We start from the raw sequence: 26,473 nt of genomic DNA, 5'->3' as shown, positions 1-26,473 counted from the left end.
AATACTGTTTGGCTCAGTGTAAATAAATGCAAATTGTCTTCTTTCAAATCATTAGGAAATTATTTCAAAAGGCAGTTCTGTATAAATTCTCATCCCACCAACTGTTTAAATTAGCAGACTTTTGAAAGAAATTCCAGCCTCCTGCATCAATGTTTTCAACACAGTTTTCTATAATTCTTCTGAAATATATGTAGAAACAATAATTTCACAGCTTTCTGAACCTATCATGACTGTGGACCCAGATATAATCGAATTTGAAACAAATGAGAACCTGTCCTTTGAGTACCGCCTGAACCGTGGGGGTGTGTGATACGTGGGTGCCGAGAGGCGGACGTGCTGAGACCTTGACTAGCTCGTCTCTGTCTATAATCAGAGCAAACGGCTGAGGACAGAGGACTGTGCTGTGGCAGGAGAAGACTCTACACCCAGGGTGCACCCAAGCCTGGGCCATCGCCTCTTGTAGTATTCTGGGCAGGAAGCGCTGCCTCCTATGGCTGCTGGCCCTTCTCTCGGGCATCTGGAGGGAACACTGGACGTCAGGAGTGTTGGACTCCAATTTTTAGTTCTGGAAGTAGCTGTGTTGCCCTGGGAATTCACACGATTCTACCTTTCCCTCAGTTTCTTCGTCTGTAAGTAAGTGACTTAGAATGGATCAGTCCAGGGTTGCTTCTGAATCCACATTGAATTTGAAGCCTCAGTTCTTTCATGTTTCCAGGAGTCTGGTGTTGGCGCACTCACCGATACAAGACTGTGAGTGGTCACTTGACGTTGTATTTTACCTGTTATCATATATAACTGATAAAATTGGGGCAATTAATCCGCGTACTTTCCATTGTCGTCCGAGAGTCCGAGCCAGTGCGTGTCCCGTCGCATGTTTAGATATGAACAAGGCAACCATTCAGGTGTGCACTCCCAGTCCTGCTGGGCGTGGTTGTTTATGAGTTGCTTATTTACGTGCTGTGATACTTGAGCGGCAGCTCCTGTGGGGCTTCTTTGGCGTGGTTCCCCTTGCTCCCAGAACAGTGAAGTGACAGTGTAGTTCACTGGTCAGGTGGGTGTTGGGATTTGGAGTGAAGGTAGGAGTGGTCCCACTCTGCCTCCCTCGGTGGCGACTGGGGCCACCCAGGGATGTAGTGATGCCAGTGTCATCACTTTCTCTCTGGCTTGGGTGCTCTGGTCCTAAACCAGTCCCCGTGCCACTGACTGCTTGATTGGTGTCAACAACAAATAATGGTTAAATCCCCAGTGTTTAAGATTTGATGCCCTTCGGCTCTCTATGAGGAGTAATTTCTTAACCCTCTTTTCAGTGTAGATGATCCTGTATCATGCTGTGTTCTAGCGTTCAGCCAGTGTCCATGTGTCTTGGAAATAATGCCTCAGGGTTCTGGCTAGAAAAACAGATGAGGGTTGATGTAGTGGTTGCGGGAGAAACTCTGATCATTTGTTAGGATGCTTTGATACACAATTCTAACTTACTTTCGATTAAATTAATGTCTTTCTACCCACTGGGAGTTCAGGACGATAAAATGTTGCATTCAGCGATGGTAGTCAAACAATATTCTTTTCAGTAAATATTTTATGGTCATAAAATGGTGAGTGTTATCTGTGTTTTGGGAGCTCATGGCACTTAGTGACAAATGGCCAAAGCCTGCACTAACACTGATAGTTTATTTCTAAAAAAGGATCATTTAAAATAAAATACCTCGGAGATGTTGTGGTTTGCTTCCAAACCACTGCAGTGAAGCAAGTATCACAATAAAGTGAGTGGAATGAATTTTTGGTTTTCCGTTAAAAACTATCTTTGCACTATACTGTAGCCTATTAAGTGTGCATTAGCATTATATCTCAAAAATATACATATCTTAATTAAATAATACTTTATTGCCCCAAAATGCTAATCGTTATCTGAGCTTTCAGTGAGTTGTAATCTTCTTGCTGGTGGAGGGTCTGCCTCGATGCTGATGGACCAGGACGGGGGTTGCCGAAGGCTGGGTGGCCGCGACAGTTTCTTAAAATAAGACAACGAGGAAGTTTGCTACATTGGTCGGCTCTTCCTTCCATGAACGATTTCTCCACAGAACGCGGGGCAGTTTGGCAGCATTTGCCCACAGTGGGACTTCTTCCGGCTTTGGAGCCACCGTCTCAAACCCTGCCGCGGCTTTCTCAACTCGGTTTATGTCGTGTTCTCAGTCCTTTGTCGTCATTTCGGTGACCATCACAGCATCTGCCCCAGGACTAGATTCCATCTCAGGAAACCCCTTCCTTTGCTTGTCCCCATGAAGCGTCTCCTCATCTGTTCGAGTTTGATCGTGAGACGCGGCCCCTCGTCCACTTGTGACTGACTCTCGTTCTCTGGCTCCTTCCGCCACATCTTGCCTCTGCTTCCTCCATGAAGTCTTGACTCCCTCAGCGTCATCCATGAGGGTTGGAGTCCACTTGTTCCAGACTCCTATTTATGCTGATATTTTGGCCTCTTCCCCTGAGTCACGCATGTTCTTAATGGCGTCTAGAATGGTGAATTCTTTCCAGAGGTTTTCCATTTACTTTGCCCAGGTCCATCAGAGGAATCACCATCTATGGCAGCTGGAGGCTCATGACATGAATTTCTTAAATTGTAGGTCTTAAAAGTTGAAATTGCCCTTTGATCCATGAGCTGCAGAATGGATGTCGTGTTAGCAGGCATGAAAACTACAGTAATCTTCTTGTCCATTTCCATCAGAGCTCTTGGGTGACCAGGTGCATTGTCAATGAGCAGTGGTATTTTGAAAAGGTTATTTTTTCTGAGCGGTAGGTCTCAACAGTGGGCTTAAATACTCAGCAAACCACATTGTAATGAGATGCGCTATCATCCAGCCTTTGTTGTCTGCTGATGGAGCTCAGCCAGGGTGGACTTAGTATAATTCTTAAGGGCCCCAGGATTTTCAGGATGGTACATGGGCGTTGGCTTCAACTTAGTCACCAGCCACCTTGGCTCCTAACAAGAGAGTCAGTCTGTCCTTTGCAGTTTGAAACCAGCCACTGACTTCTCTCTGGCTATGAAAGTCCTGGATGGCATCTTCTTCCGACAGAAGGCTTCCAGTAGATTTTCCAACTTAAAAGCTGTTGGTCGGTGCAGCCACCAGCATGAATTGTCTCAGCCAGATCCTCTGGGTAACTGGCTGCAGCTTCTGTATCAGCACTCGCTGCCTCACCTTGCAGTTTTATGTTATGGAGACGACTGCTTTTCCTTACTCCCACCAACCATCCACTGCTCGCATCAGATGTTTTTCTGAAGTTTCTTCACCTCCCTCATCCTTCAGAGAATTAATTGAAGAGAGTCAGGGCCTTGCTCTGGATTGGGCTTTGGCTTAAGGGAATCGTGACCTTCTATACAGACCACACAAACCTTCTCCATATCTACAATAGGTCTGTTTCAGTTCACTTTCTTTTTTTTAATGTGTATTTATTTTTGAGATAGAGACAGAGCACGAGCAGAGGAGGGGCAGAGAGAGACACACACACACACACAATCCTAAGCAGGCTCCAGACTCTGAGCTGTCAGCACAGAGCCCGACACGGGGCCGGATCCCACGAACCGGGAGATCGTGACCTGAGCCGAAGTCGGACGCTTAACCGACTGAGCCACCCAGGCTCCCCTCACTTCACATTCTTATCACCCATGTGTCCACTGGACTTGCACTTTTAATTTCCTTCAAGGACTCTTCCTTTGCATTCACAGCTTGGCTGACTTTTTGGCACAAGACACCTAGCTTTCAGCCTGTCTCTGCTTTCAGCGTGCCTTTCTCACGAAGCTCATTCATTTCTAGCTCTTGATTTAACGTGACAGACCTTGAACACTTAGGAGGCCGGTGTAGGGTAATTAATTGGCCTGATATCAATATTGTTGTGTCTGGGGGTATAGGGAGGCCTGAGGGTGGAGAAGTCAGAACGCACATAACATGTATTGATTAAATTGATCGTCGTATGGACTCTGTTTGTGGTGCCCAAACCGATTACAGTAGAACAGATCGCTGACCACAGATCACCATAACAAATGTGACCGTAATGAAAAAGTTTGAAATATTGCACCTGCTACCGAAATGTGACACAGGGACATGAAGTGAGCAAATACTGTTGGAAAGGTGGCACCGACAGACCTGCTCAACACAGAGTTGCCACGAACCTCCCATTTGCTAAAAAAGCAACATCTGGGAAGTGCAGTCCAGCAATAAAGTGAAGGCCTATGGAAAGCACTTTAAAATAAAAATTTATATTAGGCAGTGTTCTTGTCATTTAGGATGATACAACCAATTCAACAGCCATATCTTTTAACACCTCTTTCCTTTTCTGAATTTTTAAGTTGTGTGTATTCCCAGACATAGGAAAATTGGAAAGTAGATTTAGAAATCTCAAATATAAACTTGTTGAAAAGCTGAATCTCTTCTAGATACAGTTGCCTGGCATCCATTCTCCAATCTGGAAACGGCAGTTTTCAGTATTCCTGCAACAGGGGAGGCCCCGATCCCTCTGCGCTCTCACTCTGCTGACCTCTGGGCAGCCAGTGGAGCCCCTTGAAGGCACGGCGGCGTGAGCTTTCGCCCTCAGTTCGTGTGCTGTCTGCAGTCGCTTTGCTGCAGCTCGATTGCTGTATGGAAATTTCCCTCCGTGGATCTTCCGGCCGTCCCTGTTGGAGTCCGGATAATACAGAAGGCCACTGGGGAGTTATTACTGCTTCCAAATGCTGAGCTCATGCTCCCAGCCTAATGCTTTTATATTAGCTTCCGGCCGTTAAGATTGATTTTAAGATTGTACTTTAAAGTTAGACTTTCTGGGACTCGTCTCGATTTGCACCGTCAGTTCTGTATCCAGACTTCCTTGTAAGCTTCACACTTTTCTGTATTGATCTGATTGTGTCATGTGCCTCGGGCCGGGTTCAGTGTGGACACCACCACGTGAGCACTCCAGTCCCCGATGCCCCGCCTGACTCTCCATCTGTAACTGTGTGCATTCGCTCACCGGTATACATTTGTATGTGGTATTTATTTGTGGGGAGGGAGGAAGTCCTGGTTAAATAGGGCTTTATAATCATGGGAACAGCTTGCTTGCCTTAACAACGCTCTGCTCTTTCTACAAAGCTTGCTGCCAGTGCCCCTCCGTGGGTCTCTAGGCCTTTGTCCCGGTGGGAGGGGCTTTCACTGGTATTTCCTGAACTCAGCTGGTCTCTGCAGCTCCCGGTTCTGTGTGTGTTCTCTCGGGGAGCGGTGGGGTCTGTGTGCACACAGTTGAATTTGATCCCTAAGACAAGAGCAGCTTTAAAATTTCTGGCCTTCCCTGTTGAGTCTCCATTGACGATAGGTTGAGGAAGTGCTTAGGAGTGTAGAATCTTCTAGTCCACGTATTCTCGTGGTTTCTTCTTAATTTTTATATAGAATAAAAAATATGATCTTAGGACCGTATTTTGGGGCCTAGAGTGTTTACTTAATTGCAGAACTCGCCCAGTCTGCAGCAGGGTTGGCGTTCCTGGCAGAGGGAGGGTGGTCGGTTACTCTTTTCCTCCCTTTATCCTTGTTCCCAATTGGACATGAGTGTCTGATGAGGCTTCTCCTGTGCTGTCCAGAGTCGTTCAGTGTGGCTCCAGGATCTCACCGCTCCTGCTCTAACCTGTGGTGCTCGTTCTGCCTGCTGCTACTGCTGCTCACGGTGTTTGCACCGGTGCCACACACACCCAGGAGGTGCCTGGAGTGCCGGCTGTGTGTGCGCTCTGGGTGGGGGGCACAGCAGTAGGGGCACAAGGCCTGGGAAGGGTCCTGCAGAAGTTCCAGGACAGCACATCCGTCCGTCTTGTCTGCTGGTTTAGTGCTTGTGTTTTTCGTTCCCAACCACATAAGTTGGCTGCCCAGCCCTCGTCTTCTGACAAACCTGCTTCTCTGAGACCTGCTCCGTCAGCTCCCACGGGGCTTGTCTGCACCAGACCACAGCGCTGATAGTGGGTCGTCTGTGTGCCCAAGAAAATGGAGTTTTACTAACACAGCCTGTCCGAACAGGTGCGTTTAGCTGTGACTTGTTCATAGAGAGCCTGGTGTAGCTCCTGGTGATCGCGACCATGGATTCTAAGTATGTTTCCCAGGCGTTGTTAAGTATGAACATCGAATTAATAAATCCCGTTCATTTCTAGGATGTGCCCTTTCCTCCTATGAATTAATCTAGACTTTGCTATTCTTTGTGTTCTGGATCGTAACTTTATCCCGTGTGAGTGTTTGGAAGAACTTGCTCAGGGACGATTTTCCCCTCTTGCTCTAGAGCGCTAAGGGGACCGCCCTGGGTCTGAAGGCCAAGCACGTCTTCATAGTTTTCATGGTCTCAGTGACCTGGTGCTGTGATTGCTTGTTTATGGTTTGTTTTGGTTCCTTGTGCAGCATGAAGGCCGTTCTCCTTATAGGTCAGACCGATGTGAAGTAGGAGTGAAGAAATTCTGATGTTCTGTCCTGTGTTCACCTGTGGATTGTTAACTCCGTGTGACTCCAATTTATATGCTGTTTACCTGCCGTCATCATTGATAAAGTCACAGTTGGCTTCTGGGTTCAAAGGCAGAATTGCAAATTAAATTTTATCTTTGTCTACCGGGGCTGGGCTCGTGTTCCATGGGAAAGAAACACTGTGTTTTCTTTGTGTGTTTCCCATCTACAAAGCATCTTTTTTTTTTTTTCATAGTTTGTTGTTGTTGTTGTTGTTGGAATGTGTGGAATTTACGTATGTTTAATTATCAAAACTTCATGCACCTGCTAGTTTTCATTAGCAAACGTTAGCTTCTAAGCTCTGATTTTCCTGTTTGGTGGGAAGGAGAAGGAGCAGTTGCAGGGGGAAGGTCTGAGGTCCCACACAAACTCTAACAGGTGCTGAGTCTCGTGGAAGTGTTACTTCATTTTGATATCCAAACTATAGGACAGAAGAAGTACAGTGTGATCAAAGTTATGTCACATGGATTGTTCTGTTTCGTATTCACACTGGACCTGGTGATCATAATCTTCAGTGATATACACGAATCTGCAGAGTTTTAGATTTGGGCTTTAATGAGTATGAATAAATCACACTGATGCTGGCTGTATTTTAGTGTTGTTCGTGTGAGATTCTGTTTTGCCCTGTCATCTGTGCTTTATGTCGGGGTGGCTGCCTCAGATTTTCCACCACGTATCTCTGTTCACACTAGTTTCTCATGGTGTGTGTGTGGCGGCGGGGATGAAGCTTTGGGTAATACTGCTTTGAGTCAAATTCTAGAATGTGAGCCCAGCATTTTTTAAGTAAATGGTACTTTTTGTGTCCACTCATATTTATTATGAACATATTTACTCTCTTGTGACACTTGTATTAATTTTATACTCACTTGAAAAAACTTAGTACCTGGCAAGATAGTTTTAAGTTTTCAAGTTTGTTTTTAAAATTTCTTATCACTTACATCGGCCAGACATCCATTGCTTCAAATGCAAATATGTATAAATTATTTAAAGGTGTCAGTTTTCAAGATGGTTATGTGATTTATTTCCAGCTAATTTAAAAACATTTTTGTATTTTTTTCTTTATATTTGGGCATAAGAATACCATGGGAAAGGCATATAAGAGAAAGAAAATGGTTCTTGTTTATCCCGAAGGCCGTTATTTTTGTCTGTGTGAGGCGTCGTCACATGTGTGATTGCATATCCACGGGACTTCCCCATTAGGTGTAGGTGTTTTGTCTTGTAGTTGCCCTCCTTAGTGGGGGTGCTCACGGGTTCATGTGTTGTGCCCTTGTACTTGGAAGACTGCATATTCCTGTTGTAATGTTTGATTCAGGAAGTCTAGTAACTGTGAATCCATAAGACACTTACCTACAGAAAAACAAACCATCTGACTCATTTTCTGAAACCCTTACAAAGCACGGCCACTTGAAACAGGTACCTGATTTCATGGCTCTGGAACCCCCACGGTGCTCCCAGTTATCTGGAGATCAAAGCTGCTGGAGAGAATCAAGATTGGTCCCCATGGCGGATAATCTGAAAAATGTGCTGTAGTTTCTGAAGGTGGTTATAAAGAAGGGCTCTAGAAACACGATAACGACCGTCAGCCTGTTCCCCGAGGACACGAGCTCCGAGGGAAGCACGTGTAGGTTTCCGTATGTCTGATACACGTTCAGCTTACCATCTTCAGTCGTATGCCTCGTGAACACCTTGTCCCCCTTCTGCGTGGGAGACGTGTCTGTCTAACGCCATCCCAAGTCTGGAAGCCCTGAGGAGTAGATAACTGGGGACTAGACCAGTCAGTCTGGAAATGCTGTTCCAGGGGGTTTTCACATAGTTTCTGCCACTATGCCTCCTGGTACTTTGGGTCCCCGTGATCAAGGTGGCACAGAAGAGTCTGAAGGAATTTCCCCCTTAGGGAAGTTTTGATTACCACTTGGTCTGAATTTGATAAGCAGGAGAAGGTGCCTGGCCCCTCTGCAGACGTCCCCCTCGGCCGGCTGAGTACGGGGTGAACACCGGTCCCTGGCCGTGTGCCTGCCCTCCGGGTCCCACTGCCGGTGGCATCTCCTCTGCCTTAGGGGCCCTCCTGTGCCTCCTCTTGCCTGATGTACTTGTGCAGCTTTGCATAATCCTGGACCAGCTTATTATTTTCCCTGTGGTTTGCAATGAGCCACCCAATGAGCTCCTGTGAGCTTGGGAGTTACTGTCTGAACCTTTCTTTTATTGTTGATGGTTGTTCCTCTGGTGCCCTCAGAGCGGCCACAGCACTGAACTGGATTGCGGTGCACCCCCCCCTCCCAGCGCACCCCCCTGCTTTCTCATGGAGAAGTGGTGCCCTCCCTACCCCGTCCCTGCCCCCCAGCTCATTTGTTCAGGGCCCTCTTTCTCTCACTGAGGCCAGTGCTGCACATCTCCTTCTTTAGAGAAACAAAATGCCCTTTCTGTCTGTGCTCTGAGAGCTTGAAAGTCAGTGATTAAAATAGACGCTTCCTGATTTTGCTCTGGAAAGGGATAGCCAGTCACCGTTAATCACTAGGAGGAAAAGCATGTCTCCAGCACCAGCTTTTTAATTATGCCAAGACCTCCGTGTCTCTTCCCAGGCCGGTGGCGGGATAAAGTTGGACTTAATAAACATAATAAGAAAACGAAAAGGCTTCTTTGTCTTTGAAATGAATATGCACATGTCCTTTTCAGTCCTGCTAGAACATGAAGGGACCAAGGTCTGGGCGGCGAATCCGCAGTGGTGGTGTAGACGGCCATTCAGGAGTCTGGGTCACCCTGTCTGGACGCGGGCCTCTGCTCGCCGAGTGGCCCCTAGTGGCGCCTAGTGGGCCCAAGGTGTCCCCACAGCAGGGCCGCCCCGGGGAAGGGGCTGATGACAGAGTGCAGGGTGGGGTGGCACCCGGTGGGCCAGACGTGTCCCCACAGCAGGGCCGCTCCAGAGAAGGGGCTGATGCCAGAGTGTGGGGTGGGTGGCGGCTTCCTCAGCGGAGCAGAGGGTTTGGGCACCAGCGAGGAAGACACTGTTACCATTTTACAAAAACAGATTTGACGTGGAAAGTGAAATTCTGGGCCTGGTTTCGGGTCTTCACTCTAGGCGTGATGAAAACATTCTCTGGCTTTGGGAGGACACGACCCTGGTTTTCCTGGTTCCGTGGCTGTTTCTTTGTTAGTTCCCCTCCAAATGCACGTCTTTCAGAGTTTATAACCGTGTTTCTCTTGCGTTTATAACCGTGTTTGTCCCGCGTGGGCAGGCTCCCGGAGCTGCCCTGCACCTTTACCACCACGCTCTTCCTCTGACCCTCTGTCCCTCTACCCTGAAAACGCGGCCACCCTGGCTCCGTGACAGCAGACGCAAGCCCTGGGAGACTCTCGTTGTGTCCCTGCTCTCCCCTCCTGCACCCTCTGCCCAGCCCGTCCAGGGGTCCTGTCTTCATGCCTTGTTCTTCTGCTTTGCCGTGGTCATTGCCCCAGTCTGGGCCCATATCTGGCGTTTTGGCCGACTGCTTCTTGGTGGAAGATTTCCAGAACCGCCCTCAGCTTTCTGGCACCCCCGCCTGCCTCTGGTGGGGTCTCTGTCTATGGCCTTGCCTCTGTGCCTTTAGTACTCATCGCAAGGACCGGAAGGGGAGGGACCCGGGTGGGGGCCGGGCCGGGGGCTGCAGGTCAGTGCCCTGTGGCCAGGCCAGCCTGCTACCTGGAGGGCCCAGTAGGTCCCTGGACCCACCTGGCCTGCTTCCCCAACTGTGCAGAGACACCACCGGAGCCCCTCATCTTTCCTTACGTCCTTCAGAGTAAACAGAAGCGGCCAAACATCCCCATTTATTTTCTCCGGGATGGTCTGTGGCAGAGAATATGGAGTCACCTCATGCCCCTTCTTCAACCGAGTCTGGATTTTAAGTGTCTGGGATAATTTGAGGAACTTCTCCGCCCCATGCCTTGGGTTATCAGTATCCCTTCCCCACGGAAACAGGATTCCTCAGGTCTCCACCTCTACTCAGGCCACAGGCCAGCAGCAGGACCCACTGTGGTTTTCTTCCAGTGGCTCCCCACTTGGCTCACACCTAAACTAACCAATTAATCTGTCTTTTGTGCACTTTTTAGTCAAGCTTTACACAGAGCCGTTAGCATGCACTGAATTTCCATGCTTACTCTGGTTTATTCCTGGATCTTTCTTTTCTTCCATCACTGTGGCAACAGCTTACTGTTATAGGACTGTTTTGTAACATCTGACGGCGTGATCCCCTCTTGTTGACACATTTGTCCATCCAGATCAACCTTAAAATCGTGTTTCCAGTTTCCAAAGAGCATTTATGTTTGGGATTTTGACCAGGCTTGCGTTGGATTTGCAGACAAAGTTGGTAAGAATTGGTGCTTCCTGGGTGTTGACCTGCCCGTGGCGGTGTGCACGTCTTCATCCCCTTGAACGTGCGTGTGGTGATCTGTTAGCACTACTGTGTCCACAGTCTTCCCGCCTTCCCTGTTCCGCCTCCGCGGTGGGACCCACGATGGGACGTGGATGTTCTTTCCCACTGCCGGGCCCCGCTGTCTCCTTGGTTTTCTCCACTTTTTGCTTCAGCCATTTTGACGCGTGTGGATTCATGACAGATGTTGACTCTGACTGTTTACCCGTGATGAAATCTCCTTCCTGTTTTTGACAGTTTCGCCCCAGACTCGACACTGTTCTGCATTAACATCTCAACTCTTGTTGTTGTCTGTTTATTTTGGAGACCTGAGAGTCAGATTTTATTTTATTTTATTTTTTTTCAATGTTTTTTATTTATTTTTGGGACAGAGAGAGACAGAGCATGAACGGGGGGAGGGGCAGAGAGAGAGGGAGACACAGAATCGGAAACAGGCTCCAGGCTCCAAGCCATCAGCCCGACGCGGGGCTCGAACTCACGGACCGCGAGATCGTGACCTGGCTGAAGTCGGACGCTTAACCGACTGCGCCACCCAGGCGCCCCTCAGATTTTATTTTTTGACACAATCTGAGTCTTTCTCTTTCTAGGTGATTTTATCCTGTTTAATGTAGCATGTGTTTCGTGCTGTTCTTGTTTATTTTTATTTAATTGCCTTTATTGTTTAAAAACTCAAAAATATTTATATACTTTGTGTGTTTTATGTGCTTTCTTCTCGTTCTTCCTCAGGAATTTAAAGGGATTTAGTCTATTGCTTTTAAATTATATTTTAAATGATATGTTGACGTCTGTGTTTCTTGATTATTCAGTTTCAAAACCATTACTGTTAGGAAAGATGCAGAAACAACATTATACTCACACGTGTAACCACGACTAAACTGTCTTTCTACCCAAGGAGTGTTTCCTCTCATTAAAATAAAAACAGTTTTATTGAGATATGATTCACACGGCACACAACTCACTCACTAAGTTTATGACCCAGTGACTTTTACTGTATGCAGCCATCATCATGGCCAATTTTAGAATATCCTGTCACCTCTGCCATCACCCCCAAGCTCCTACCCCTGCCTCTGCTTGAGGCGCCCCTTCACCCACCTGGGTCCCGGGCATTTCCTGTGGGTGGGGTCTTAAGACATGTGGTCCTTGGTGACTGGATTTTGTCACTTTGGAAAAATGTATCCAAGGTTGAATTCGTCAAGTAGCATGTGTCAGAATGCCATTCCTTTTAAAAATTCCTATTTCTTTTAATTTTAAAAAACTTAAAAAATATTCTTATTGTGGCAAAATATGTATAGCATACAATCTGCCATTGTAACTGGTTTTTGTTCCAGCCTTAAAGATTTGGAATTTGGCCATTTTAACTGTTCCTAAGTGTGCAGCTCAGCGGCATGAAGTACATTCACCTTATCGTGCAGCCGTCCCCTCTGTCCCTTTGTAGACGTGTTTTGTCCTCTGTTCATGCCACACCAAAGTCAGGAAGTTTCACCGCTGCCTTTCCTTCTAAGGGCTGTGCCGGCTTGGTTCTCACACGTGGGTCTCTCCTCCATATTGAGGTGGTCTTTGTGTCTGGCCCGAGATCAGAGAGTCCATCTTCATGCACCGGCGTGTGGCCCTCTGGTCGTTGCAGTGTGTGTGTTGAGAAGTCTCCTTTCCGTGTTCGATGGTCTTGGCATTCTCGTTGGAAATCAGTTGACCATAAAGTACATGAGTTTGCGTCTGGATTCTCAGTTCTATTACACTGATGTGTCCTTGTGTAGGTACCACAGTCTTGGTTACTGCTGCTTTGTCATAAGTTTAGAAGTCCAGACGTGAGTCCTCTACTCTGTTGTTCTTTTTCAGGATTGTTTTGACTATTTTGGGTCCCTTGCAATTCCGTGTGAATTTTGGAATCACCTTGCTGATTCCACAAAGAAGTTAGGTAGGGTTCTGAGACGCATTGCATTCAATCTGTGGATTAGTTTCAGGAGCATTGCCACCTTAACATTTGATGTCTTCTGCCTCATGAACACGGAATGTCTTCTCATTTTTTAGGTCTTTAACTTCTTTCGACAATGTTTTGTAGTTTTCAGAGTGTCGGTTTTTCACTGTGTTTGTTAAATTTATTCCAAAGTATATTATTCTATTTGATATAGTTGTGATTGGAATTGTTTCCTTGGTTTTATTTATAGATTGTTCATCTCAAGTATATAGAATTACCATTGATTTTTTAATATTGATTTTGTATCCTTTGACTTTGCTGGACTAATTTATTCTAATTGTTTTCGGTGGATTTCTTAGACTATTTTATATACAGGATCACATGTTAGGAGGTGGAGGAGGGACAGTAAAGTACCTCCCAAACTGAGAAGGCACTTTGAGCCTGGAAACTGAAGCAGGCCACTCGGTATATTTGACACAGAGTGTACTCGGTGTCACTACGGTTGGGGGGTGGGCAGGATGGAGGGCAATCCATGGCAGCTGCACAGATATTCTCCACAAAATCCCGGCCTTGGTCCACAGATTTTATAGGAGAAAAGGACACACAGAAGTGCACTGCAGTGAGATCAAAGGGGTTCAGATGCACCATATGTCAAGAGTTGGCACTAATTTGTAAGGTGCCGGCAGAAATCAGCAGAGAAGCCTTCGGAGTCTGTGGATACTTTTTGATGACTAATGCACTGTCTTCACTTGTTACAGGTCCGTTCATGTTGTCTTTTTCTTCTTGAGTCTGATTTGGCAGTTTGTGTCTTTCCAGGAATTTATCTGTTTTTTCTAAGCTATGTAATTTTTTGGCATACACTTGTTTATTGTGTTCCTTTATAAATCTTTTTATTTCTGTAATGTCTGTAGCAAGGTCTGTAGCACTATCCCAAGTTTCACTTCTGGTTCTAGTAATTTGACCTTCTCTTATTTTCAATTTGCAGTTTTGTTGATCTTTTCAAGAGCTAGCTTTTGGTTTTTTCTCTTTTGTTTCTGTATTCTCTGTGTCATAAATTTCTGCTTTAATCTTTGTTATTCTCCTTCCTTCTCCTTGCCTTAGGGGTAGTTTGCTCTTCTTTTTCCAGCATCTTATGTTGGAAGAGTAGCTTATCCTTTTTCTTCATAAAGGCACTAACTGCTCTACGTTTCTAAGCACTGTTGTAGCTGCAGCCACTTAGTTTTGGTATGTGTGTCTTCATTAATCTCAAAATATTTTCTGGTTTCCTTTTTGATTTGTTCTTTGTTCCATTGGTTATTTGGGAGTGCATTGTTTAATTTCCACATATTTGTGAGTTTCCCAGTTTTTTTCCTATTACTGATTTTTAATTCTGTTCCATTGTGATTGAATAACATAATTTATATAATTTCTCTCCTTTCACATTTTTGAGATTTGTTTTTGGCTTAGCATGTGTTGTCTTCAGGGAATGTTTCATGTACACTTGAGCACATCATTTGTTCTGTTGCCATTGCTGGGTGGAATGTTGTACAGATGTCTGTTGGGCTAGTTCATTTCTAGCGTTGTTCTTGTCTTCTGTTTCATTATTGATCTTCTGTCCACATGTTCTGCCTATTATTGAAGGTGAAGTGTTGAAGGCTCCAACTGTTGTTGTCAAATGTCTTCCTTCATTTTTGTTTGTTTTTGCTTTAGGGATTTTGGTGCTCTGTTGTTAAGTTGCATATGTGTTTATAGTTGTTACATGTTTCTGGCGGATTGATCCTTCTTTGGTTATAAAATGTCCCCTTATCTCTAGTAACACTTTGGTGTCTTAATCTGCTTTCTCTAAGATCGATGTAACCACTTTTAGCTTTCTTGCAGTTGCTGTCTGCTTGATATAGTCTCCATCCTTTCGCTTTGAATCTATCGTATCTTTGAATCTATGGTGTGTCTCCTCTGGCAGTGTTAAGTTGGATCATGGTTTGTTTCTGCTAAATCCCCTCTGACACACTCTGCTTTTGACTGGGTGGTTTAGTCCATTCACATTTCATGTTATTGACATGGTTGGGTTCCATCTGCCCTTCCAGTTTTTGTTTTCAGTTGTCTTGAGTCTTTTACATTCTGCTCTTCCTCCTTACTGCTTTATTTCTTTTGTGGTTGTTTTGGGGCTTGCCTTGTGCACAGTATCCTGTTAGAATCAGCTTTAGATTTATGCCAATTAAGTTCTGGTCATATATAGAAACACTACTCCTTTGTAGCTCTATTACATCTCCCCCTTACAAACTCCATGGCACATTGTTATAATTATTTGTTTCTTTAGCACATTGCAGCTCTGCTCCCACCCACCCTCTTTGCGCTGTTATTGGCAAATATCTTAACACATATGTTACTCTATGTTACAGGCCCACGAATACTTTATATATAGTATATGTATATAAAATATATGTTTTATACAAAATATATGTCATTCTGTTAAGAGAAGAAAGGAGAAAATGTGCATCTATACTGGGTTTTTTATAATTACATAATTACCACTACTACCCACACTCTTCATTTTGTTCATATGCATTTGAATTACTACCTGAGGTCACTTGTTTTCAACCTGAAGAACTTTTGGTATTTCTTGTGAAGTCGGCCTGCTAGCAACAAGTTCGTTCAGTTTTTTGGTTTCCTGGGAAGATCCTCATTTGCCTTCACTTTTGAAGACTTACTGGCTGCACATAGGATTCTTGATTGTGTTTTTCTTGAGCACTTTCAATATGTCATCCTACTGACTTCTGGCCCCTCTTGTTTCTGCTGAGAAGCCAGGTGTTAATCTTACGGGGTTCTGTTAGTAAGGAGTCCTTTCTCTTGGGGCTTTCATGATTTTCTCCTTGTCTTTTCACTTTCAGAGTTTTAACTCTGCTATGCCTGTTTGTGGATCTCTTTGAGTTCTTCCCCGATATGTAGGTTGTTGTTTTTCAAGAAGTTTGGGAAGTTTTCAGTGATTGTTTCTTTGAGTATCTTTTCCGTTCCTCTCCTCTCTTTCTCATCCTGTTTTGCATGTGTTTGAAAGCTGGACGGCGTCTCACCTTTCTGAGGCTGTGCGGTGTTCCTCAGCTTGTGTCGTCTCTACTGATGGATCTTCAGGTTTGTTCATTCCTTCTTCTCTCAGTTCAGGGCTGCTGTTGTGCTTTTCGAGTAAGTTTTTATTTTAGTCATTTCACTTTTTAGCACCAGAATTTCTATTAAAAAAATTTCTTTCTCATGCTTGCTTCAGCAGCACATATACTAAAAAAATTTCTTTCTCTTTATTCTTGTTCTCTGTTCTAGCGTTGACATCATACTTTCTTTTATTTCTTCAATCATGGTTTTCCATTATCTGTGAGCATGTTTGTACTGGGTGCTTTGCTGAGAGTAGATCTTACACATTCTCACCATATGCTCACATGTGAGTTAACTAAGCCACATGATAGATATGTTCATTAACTGGATTGTGGTGATCATTTCACAAGTATAGGTGTATAAGAAATCCTCACGTTGTACCCCTTAAATATATACAGTTTTGCCAGTCTTCCTCAATAGAGCTAAAAAAAAATAGGTTGAGGGGCTTCCTGTGTCTTTACTGACCAAATCTGGCAAGGTTATGTGTTAAAAAGAACTTGAATGTGTAAAAATTTAATTTAAAATATTTTACAGTGACATAGATACCATCTGAATACATTTTATGTGGGATCCACAGGGAATGTAGGTCAGTTTCAGTGTGGGCTTGATGAGTTGATTCGCTGAGGGACAGGAACACGTCCAGGGGAGCCTAAGTTGTTTCCCCCTTGGCTGCTGGGTGCAGAACTCCTCACTCTCCCAGAAGTCATTTGCAGAGTCTGGTTACATGATTGTCAGCCTTTGAGGAGGTGGCCGTTGTGTCGTTGGAGTGTTCACAGGGCGTCAGGCTGTGCTCCAGGATGGACACCCAAGTGCCCAGAGGTGCCCTCAGTGAGCCTGTGATTTTCCCTGTCAGCCCTTGCCTGCCCCACACAGGTGCTCTGTCCTCCACTTTCAGTTTGTCCTGTGCGGCCCTCCTCCTGCCCCAGGAGCAGCTGTGACTTGGTTGGGAGACACTCTCTGTTGACACAGAACCTAGTCCTTGGACACCTGTGGTTTCTCCCTCCATCGGTCCCCTCTTATCTTCAGGGCCATTCCTAGGGACACAGGCCCTTGCGGATCTGTTGTTCCGTGGCTTTGGCTGCCCCTCCTCAACCCTCTCTCTTCCTGGTCTGTCATTGTTCTCCTTGGCAAGATTCCAAGTGTGGGTTAATTTCATGACTGAACTTGTCCACTCAGTACCCGAGAGGATTTCTGCTAAGGAAACCGTATATATGTGCTGATGCTGCTGATTAAAATTCAGCACCCCCCCCCCCACCGCAACGGTCTCCACTTCGCGCCCATGTTGTTACCAGCACTTTCTCGTCTCTGCCCTGTCCAGACGCCCCTCTGTTCTCCCACCCCGTCTCTCCCTGTGGTGGGACTCCGCGTCTCAGCCCTCCTCAGGCTCCCCCACCTACTTCCTTACTCATTTACTCTCCGCAAGCAACATGCTCCATTTCACACAAAGAACACAGAGGTCAAAGGAAACACTTTTCGTGCCTTGTCCCCAGGCTACTCTTCTGTTTTCCTCCTGTGCTCTTGCTCTGGGAGGGTGGGGGGGATGTGTCCTTCCTGCCAGGGGGTTTTCTGTTCACTGTGTTCTTGGCTCCTCTCCTGCATCAGGTCTGTTCCCTCTTTTCATTCCTTCTGACGGGATTTTACCACGTCCTCTTGGCCCATTTCCGCGCTTCTAGTGTCCTTCCTACCTAAGCTCCTCCTGCGATCTGCTGCAGGATTTGTGCTCCGCAGGTACAGACCGGCCTGTGTTTTGCGTGAGACTCTGTCAGCCATGCCCAGGATAGCATTCAGGCAGAGGGTTCCGTCCGTGGTGACTGTCACATGTGTGACCACTCCACAGTCTTGGTGACATGGTCGGTCCTGCTGGTGACTTTGCACGTAGGGGCCTCTGCTGAGGGTAGCGTTCCCTCATCTGGACACCTTCTCTGGTGCACAGGCCCGGCTTCCTCGGAGAAGCCCCTCCCTCCTACACCGGGGTACGTGGCTCTTCAAGCGTGGCCGTGATGCTCTGAATGCTGCTTCAGAACAGCATGCATGGTGTTAATTTGTGGCCGGCACACCATGTCCTCTCTAATTGGATGGCCAGCTTTTGTCTGCAGGACCTGTGCCACGGCACGCTCTCGCAGGGTGCTCTTTAAAGCTCTAAAGAACTTGCAGAAATTACATGCAGTGTGACTTCGGTCAGAAATTTAATCCTATATGTTTTAAAGTAGAATAGTCCTTTTTAAAACAATTCAGCAAAGTTATACAACCTAGAATGGGGATTTTAACTTTTTCAGAAAATTAATAGACAATCTTTATTTGCGCTATAAAATTCTCTCCAGTGGTAATAGGTCTACCTGGGCTTAACGTGACCATGAGTCTCATTTGTCCCTCAGTTTTATATGAGACGTTTGTCCCCTATAATTTGGCTGGTTGTAGGATACTTCACCAGAGTATCTGGTTTCTCTTCTGTTCCCCGTTTCCCAGGTTATGCATCCCCCCTCCTCCCTTCCCTGACTGAGTTTATTCAGCAGAAATGTTTGAGTTCGTCCCATATGCAAACTCCTCGTGGTGTAAGTATTACTTAAGAGAAGTACTGTGGGGCGCCTGGGTGGCGCAGTCGGTTGGGCGTCCGACTTCAGCCAGGTCACGATCTCGCGGTCAGTGGGTTCGAGCCCCGCGTCGGGCTCTGGGCTGATGGCTCAGAGCCTGGAGCCTGTTTCCGATTCTGTGTCTCCCTCTCTCTCTGCCCCTCCCCCGTTCATGCTCTGTCTCTCTCTGTCCCAAAAATAAATAAAACGTTGAAAAAAAAATTTAAAAAAAAAAAAGAGAAGTACTGACCTGTTTTTTGCCCATTCTGGGCACTGAAATCTTGGTATCATTAGTCAAGTAATATCCTGCAGTCTAGACATCTCTCTGGAATGGTTGAGATGGTTCTTTAATGGAGAAACTAGTGAAGGCAGTCAAAGAAATTTTGAGTGAGAAACACCTACCTGAACACCCGTATGCATATATGCACTTACGTGGACTTAGACTTTCAGTTAACCCAAGTATCACTGCCCGCAGCAGATGGACTGAGACTCAGTAGGACTGATTTCCTTCGGTTCGCTGGTTACCGACGGCCACCCTCCTCAGTGACCCCGCCCTGGCTCGCAGCTGTGACTTCTGTCAGCGCCTCTGCCTCAGTCTGTAGAAGAAAAGCTGCTCAGAAGTGATGCTTTGAGTCGAGTTTCATAGATGGTGGTGCCGGGGTCTGTCCCTCCTTCTTGTCAGCCACTGTATGGCTGTGTCGCACGGCCCTCTTTAACCCCCGTCTCGTGTGTGATGCCGTGTTACTAGCTGATTTTGTGAGCGGTGTAGACCGTGCTGATAGGGTGGCTTCATTCTGTTCCTCTTTGTAGAAGAATTAGCTTTCCAGACTGTGGTCTGAGCAGGACCCTGTTCCCACCGTCGGGCGAGCCTTGATGGCGTTGCCCTCCCCTGGCCGGAAGGCTGTGCCCTTGCAGCCGCCCTGGGCCGCTTGCTTGCCTCTCACAAACCCGTTGTCAGGTGTCGTGTCTGTCTGAAGGAGCCGGAGCCAGGCGGGGCTGGCCTGGCCTGGGCCACCGTGACCATCACCCCATGTCCACCACTCGGCTGTGCAGGAATTGAGACCAGTGATCCTGAGACAGTTTCTGATAGAAACATTTAAGGAAATTTACCTAAGTTTAACCAATAACAAAGTATGTACCGGGGCACCTGGGTGGCTCAGTTGGTTGGGTGACTGACTTTGGCTCAGGTCATGATCTCACAGTTTGTGAGTTCGAGCCCCGCATCAGGCTCTGTGCTGACAGCTCGGATCCTGGAGCCTGCTTCAGATTCTGTGTCGCCTTCTCTCTCTACCCCTCCCCTGCTCACGCTCTGTGTCTCTGTCTCTCAATAATAAATAAACGTTAAAAAAAATTAAAAAACAAAAGAGCATATACCTCACACACATCCCACATCAGGGTCGACCTTTTTTGCGCAGGACTTTTTAGAGTCCTTAATATGCTAATTGTCGTCAGTCACCAAGATGAGTGTGTGATTGATATTTAGTGTTCCCTCATCTTCTTTGACCTTGAAACTCTCTTTTTTCCCCATGGAAATAGTATTTGGAAAACAGAGTTCAAGCCTAATTGAAGATTAGAAATAGGAGTCACCTCAAAATCTTAACTGTGGGGTTTTTTTTGTTTTTATTTCAGCATAATTAACCAACACTGTTTCTGTTACTTTCAGGTAGATATAGTGATTCATCACACCCGGTGCTCATCACAACAGGTGCATCCTTCGTCCGCATCACCTGTCTTCCCATCCCCAACCCACCTCCCCTCTGGTCACCAGCACTGTGTTCTCTGGACTTAAGAGTCTGTTTACCGGCTTGCCCCTCTCTCTCTCTCTCTCTCTCTCTCTCTCTGTCTCCCCCTTTTTTCCCCCCTTTGCTTGCTTGTTTTGTTTCTTAAATTCCATATTAGGAGTGAAATCATGGGGTATTTGTCTTTCTCTGGCCGACTTATTTTGCTTAACATTATGCCCTCTGGCTCCGTCCAGGTCATTGCAAATGGCAAGATTTCATTCTGTTTTATGGCTAATATTCCGTTGCATATATATTTTACCACATTTACTTACGGATGGACACTATGGACAGATGGACACTACGGACAGATGGACACTGTGTACGGGTGGACACTATGGATGGACCCTGGACGGATGGACACGCTCCATATGGATGGATAGCCGCCTTGGCTACTGTAAATAATGATGCAAGGAACAGGGGGTCATGTATCTTCTCAGATTAGTGTTTATCTTTTCTTCGGGTAAATACGCTTCCTGTCTTATTTCTGTATTCAGCCCTGTTTAAGATCATGTGTGTTCCTGTGTCCTGTGCTCTGTCCCTACCTTGCTGCCTCACTCAGCCCACGGCGTGTGTTCCACACCGAGAGCACAGAGCGATGTGACCGGGCGGGACCTTCCCACCCTGCCCATACCCCCTATCTCCCTGGTCCTTGTTCCCAGGTCACATGTGGTTCCCTGTGCTCCCGCCCTGCCCACACCCCTGTCTCCCCAGGTCCTTGTTCCCAGATCACATGTGGTTCCCTGCGCTCCCGCCCTCTCCCCAGGTCCTTGTTCCCAGGTCACATGTGGTTCCCTGTGCTCCCGCCCTGCAAACACCCCCTGTCTCCCCAGGTCCTTGTTCCCAGGTCACATGTGGTTCCCTGCACTCCCGCCCTGCCCACACCCCTGTCTCCCCAGGTCCTTGTTCCCAGATCACATGTGGTTCCCTGCGCTCCCGCCCTGCCCACACCCCCTCTCTCCCCAGGTCCTTGTTCCCAGGTCACATGTGGTTCCCTGCACTCCCGTCCTGCCCACACCCCTCTCTCCCCAGGTCCTTGTTCCCAGATCACATGTGGTTCCCTGCGCTCCCGCCCTGCCCACACCCCTCTCTCCCCAGGTCCTTGTTCCCAGATCACATGTGGTTCCCTGCACTCCCGCCCTGCCCACACCCCCTCTTTCCCCAGGTCCTTGTTCCCAGATCACATGGTTCCCTGTGCTCCCACCCTCTCCCCAGGTCCTTGTTCCCAGGTCACATGTGGTTCCCTGCACTCCCGCCCTGCCCACACCCCTCTCTCCCCAGGTCCTTGTTCCCAGGTCACATGTGGTTCCCTGCACTCCCGCCCTGCCCACACCCCCTGTCTCCCCAGGTCCTTGTTCCCAGGTCACATGTGGTTCCCTGCACTCCCGCCCTGCCCACACCCCTCTCTCCCCAGGTCCTTGTTCCCAGGTCACATGTGGTTCCCTGCGCTCCCGCCCTCTCCCCAGGTCCTTGTTCCCAGGTCACATGTGGTTCCCTGCGCTCCCGCCCTCTCCCCAGGTCCTTGTTCCCAGGTCACATGTGGTTCCCTGCGCTCCCGCCCTCTCCCCAGGTCCTTGTTCCCAGGTCGCATGTGGTTCCCTGCGCTCCCGCCCTCTCCCCAGGTCCTTGTTCCCAGGTCACATGTGGTTCCCTGCACTCCCGCCCTGCCCACACCCCCTCTCTCCCCAGGTCCTTGTTCCCAGGTCACATGTGGTTCCCTGCACTCCCGTCCTGCCCACACCCCTCTCTCCCCAGGTCCTTGTTCCCAGATCACATGTGGTTCCCTGCACTCCCGTCCTGCCCACACCCCTCTCTCCCCAGGTCCTTGTTCCCAGGTCGCATGTGGTTCCCTGCGCTCCCGCCCTCTCCCCAGGTCCTTGTTCCCAGGTCGCATGTGGTTCCCTGCGCTCCCGCCCTCTCCCCAGGTCCTTGTTCCCAGGTCACATGTGGTTCCCTGCGCTCCCGCCCTCTCCCCAGGTCCTTGTTCCCAGGTCGCATGTGGTTCCCTGCGCTCCCGCCCTCTCCCCAGGTCCTTGTTCCCAGGTCGCATGTGGTTCCCTGCGCTCCCGCCCTCTCCCCAGGTCCTTGTTCCCAGGTCGCATGTGGTTCCCTGCGCTCCCGCCCTGCCCACACCCCCTGTCTCCCTAGGTGCCTGTTCCCAGGTCACATGTGGTTGTGGTCTCGGGTTTTCGGGGCTTCCCCTCACCCTGTCCCCTGCTTGTGAGCACGTGACCGCTCTCTCCTGCCTGCTCCACCAGGTCTGCCCCGGCCTTGCCATGGACTCCGGAGCCCCTACCGCTCGGCCTGTCCCCTCAGACTTTGTGCCTAAAAACCCGCTGTTCGTTCAGCTCTGCAGAGCCCTCAAAGCCGACGCTTCTCTGCTGGCGTCTGCCCCCCTCGCACTGTTGTACCTGGGGTTCTGTGGGTCTGCAGCCCACCGGCCCCGTGGTGCACTTCTGGGGGCAGGCATGGGGGTGTCTGCCTTACTCCTCCCATCAGATGCTCTGGGGCACATTTGTGAGAAGGACACGACCCTGTCCGCGGGGGCTGCACCTGTCACCAGGCATGGTGTGAGGCACTGCTGGCAGGTGACAGCCTTTGAAAGTTGAAGGTGAACGGGGCGTTTGTGGCATGAAGGAGTCAAGGAGGGTGTTCTATTCAAACTTAATTTGGAACAGTATTTCAATAGGAAAGTGAAGAAAGGTCACTGGGTAGGGCTGAGGAACTGAATGTCCAAAAGGTCAGGCTGCACAGGGTTATACCCAGTGCTGCCTTTGGTTGGTGCCTGCAGGGCAGAGAACTCACAGGTGCCCCCTGCTCGCCCAAGACCGTGTTCCCGGGCAGGACAGACAACCCACACGTGCTCCTTGCTTCCTGGTGACCGTGCTCCTGGGCAGGACAGAGAACCCACGGGTGCTCTCTGCTTCTGGTGACTGTGCTCCTGGGCGGGACAGAGAACCCACGGGCACCCCCTGCTCGCCCATGACCATGCTCCTGGGCGGGACAGAGAACCCACGGGTGCTCTCTGCTTCTGGTGACTGTGCTCCTGGGCGGGACAGAGAACCCACGGGCGCCCCCTGCTCGCCCATAACTGTGCTCCCGGGTGGGACAGAGAACCCACGGGTGCTCCCTGCTTCCTGGTGACTGTGCTCCTGGGCGGGACAGAGAACCCACGGGCGCCCCCTGCTCGCCCATGACCATGCTCCTGGGTGGGACAGAGAACCCACGGGTGCTCCCTGCTTCCTGGTGACTGTGCTCCTGGGCGGGACAGAGAACCCACGGGTGCTCTCTGCTTCTGGTGACTGTGCTCCTGGGCGGGACAGAGAACCCACGGGCGCCCCCTGCTCGCCCATGACCATGCTCCTGGGTGGGACAGAGAACCCACGGTGCTCCCTGCTTCCTGGTGACCGTGCTCCTGGGCGGGACAGAGAACCCACGGGCGCCCTCTGCTCACCCGTGGCCATGCTCCCGGGCAGGACAGAGCATCCACAGGCCCGCCCCGCTCGCCCATGACTGTGCTCCCGGGTGGCCGTGGGTGGAAAGCTTCCACAGGGCAGCCCTTCGCTGTTATGCCAAACGCAGGCGTGGGAGGCCTGCGCAGGGTGCACACGGGGCCTCTCTGTGCGTGTGAGTCCTTGTGCAAGCAGGCATAGGGTTGACCTCGGAAGAAGACCATTCAGGGCGCACGTGGCGGTTGCTGTGAGCCTGGGAGCGTCCACCACACATGATACGCCAGGTGCTACGCGGCTGCCATCCACGAGGAGCCGGGAAGGCCCGCGGAAACGTGGGGGAGGGTGCAGCACGGGTGGGTATGGGGAGGGCACATTGCGGAGAGCCTGGCCGCCAGAAGGTCCGGGGAGCATCGCGCCCGCCCGGGGTGGAGAGCGGAGCCCGGGCCCCTGGTGGTCTGGGGAGCGCCGCGCACGCACGTGATAGCGCATGCGCACTTGTTCACGAGCCCTGCCGCAGGCGGTCTCACGGCCGCCAGGCTTGGCTGCTGTCAGAACCCAGAGAACAGCAGACGCGGGCAAGGGCACAGGGAAAAGGGGCACCTTGTGTCCTGCTGGTGGGAATGCAAAGTCCCGCAGCCATGTGGAGGTCCAGAGAGGTAAGAAAAGCGCCACCACCGGGGCCAGAATTTCACTAAGTGTACACGCCTCCTGGCGGAAGCAGGGACTTGGGTCCTGTACGGCTGTGCTCACGGCAGCCAGCAGGTGTGTTCCTGTGCAGAGAGGGGCTGAGATGTGTCCGCACGTGTGTCCACACGCGTGCACGTGTGTGTCCTGTTATGTAAGTGCAGCGTTTCTCCAGAGACTCCCAACTACGACAACGTCGTTTTCTGTTCAGTAGACAGGAAGAAAAACTGGAATAATCCTGAAGAAGAATTGTTTCATGCATCTTAACCGTGCCGAGATGATCGATTAAATGAACATGCGTTTGTGATTTATCTTAGTTACATGTGCTCAGTGCACTCAAATTTTCTTACGCTGCAAATAAATTTAATTAAATTTAATTAAATGGATGGAACCAGTATGCGCCCTTGTCTACAGCAGAGAAGCAGGAGGAATGTGAGAGGAGAGGGCTGCTGGAGGCCACGGCCCCACGGTCTTGGGTGAAGACGGGCTGACGTGGCCTCAGGGCCCCGGGGAGCTGCGGCAGGAGTCTCCTGGGTGGATTCAGCCCTCGAAGGGGGGACGCTGTGGTTGTGGCCGAGCACCTGCCTGCCTGTCTGTGTGTCTGTCTCCGCGCTCATTTCTGTCTGTCTTTGGGGAGAATGTGTATCGAGTCCCCTCTGTGCGAGGTGCTGCAGTTCGGGGACAGCTTGTGAGTGACACAGCGCCATGTCCCCTGCGTCCCTCCCCAGGGGCCTCAGCGGGGGCTAGGTTGTGGCCCGCCTCCTCACCTGCCCGGGGGTCCACCGCTCCTGGAAGGTGGGGTTCCCCTCATCGTGTACTAAGTCATAGAGGATCCCACCTGCTTGTATAATGCTGCCCTGAAGCTTCCTTGACTGCTGTGCTGGAGATTTGGCTGTCAGTTGATGGCATGGTGGGTGGCGTGATGGATGGTGTGGTCAGTGGTGTGGCGGGTGGCGTGGTCAATGGCGTGGTGGGTGGTGGGGTGGATGGTGTGGTCAATGGCATGGTGGGTGGCGTGATGGATGGTGTGGTCAGTGGTGTGGTGGGTGGCGTGGTCAATGGCATGGTGGGTGGCATGAGGGACGGTGTGGTCAGTGGCGTGGTAGGTGGCGTGGTCAATGGCGTGGTGGGTTGTGTGGTGGATGGCATGGTGGTGGTGTGATGGATGGTGTGGTCAATGGTGTGGTGGGTGGTGTGGTGGACGATGTGGTCAGTGGCGTGGTAGGTGACGTGGATGGCGTGGTGGATGGCGTGGCGGGTGGTGTGATGGATGGTGTGGTCAGTGGTGTGGGTGGCGTGGTCAATGATGTGGGTGGTGTGGTGGATGGTGTGGTCAATGGCATGGTGGGTGGCGTGATGGATGGTGTGGTCAATGGCGTGGTGGGTGGCACGAGGGATGGTATGGTCAGTGGCGTGGTAGGTGGCGTGGTGGATGGCGTGGTTGCGGTGCTGAAGTGATTCTTGCCTCCTGCCCACATGTGCTTCTCATCACAGGGGTGGCCGTGGGACTGCACTTTGTACCTAAGAGATGCCAGTGGAGGCGCTGCGTTCCTTGTGGTGACCCTGAGGAGCCAGTGGGTGACTGCTTGCCCCCACCCCGTGGCCGTGGGCTCCGGACAGTGGTCTCCGTGTGTCCCCCCCCCGAAATGGACGCAGTCAGTGAGCTTCATCTGTGTGTCTGCCACCCAGGCACCGGGGGACTGTTTGCCGCTACGGCACAACCAGGGCATTTGCATGTTCTGTGCGGGGTTCTGAAGCCACGGTTGTGAGTGGGCATTTGACAGGCAGTCACCAGGCCAGGTCAGCTCACGCCACAGTGGTGGAAGTTCTGTTTCTGAAGCCGGAAGGGTCCATCTGAGCTGTGAAATGGCCAGCAGTCCCATGACATCTCCATTCCTCAGTTTACTCTAAAGTGGGGGAATCATGGCAGGTTTCCTGAGATCGCCACGGATATGGAATCAGAGCGCGACAGGCGAGCATGTGGCCCGAGGCCCGGACAGTGAGTGCTGTTGGGTTTGTGCATCCTGATATCCACGGGTTTGCTTGCAGCTGCCACG

This window comes from Lynx rufus, unplaced genomic scaffold (genome assembly GCF_022079265.1).
Source record: "Lynx rufus isolate CCGP_SWC_20201006 ecotype Redwood Valley unplaced genomic scaffold, mLynRuf1.p SCAF_3, whole genome shotgun sequence".
Taxonomy (NCBI): domain Eukaryota; kingdom Metazoa; phylum Chordata; class Mammalia; order Carnivora; family Felidae; genus Lynx; species Lynx rufus.
Note: the sequence above shows the minus strand (reverse complement) of the source record.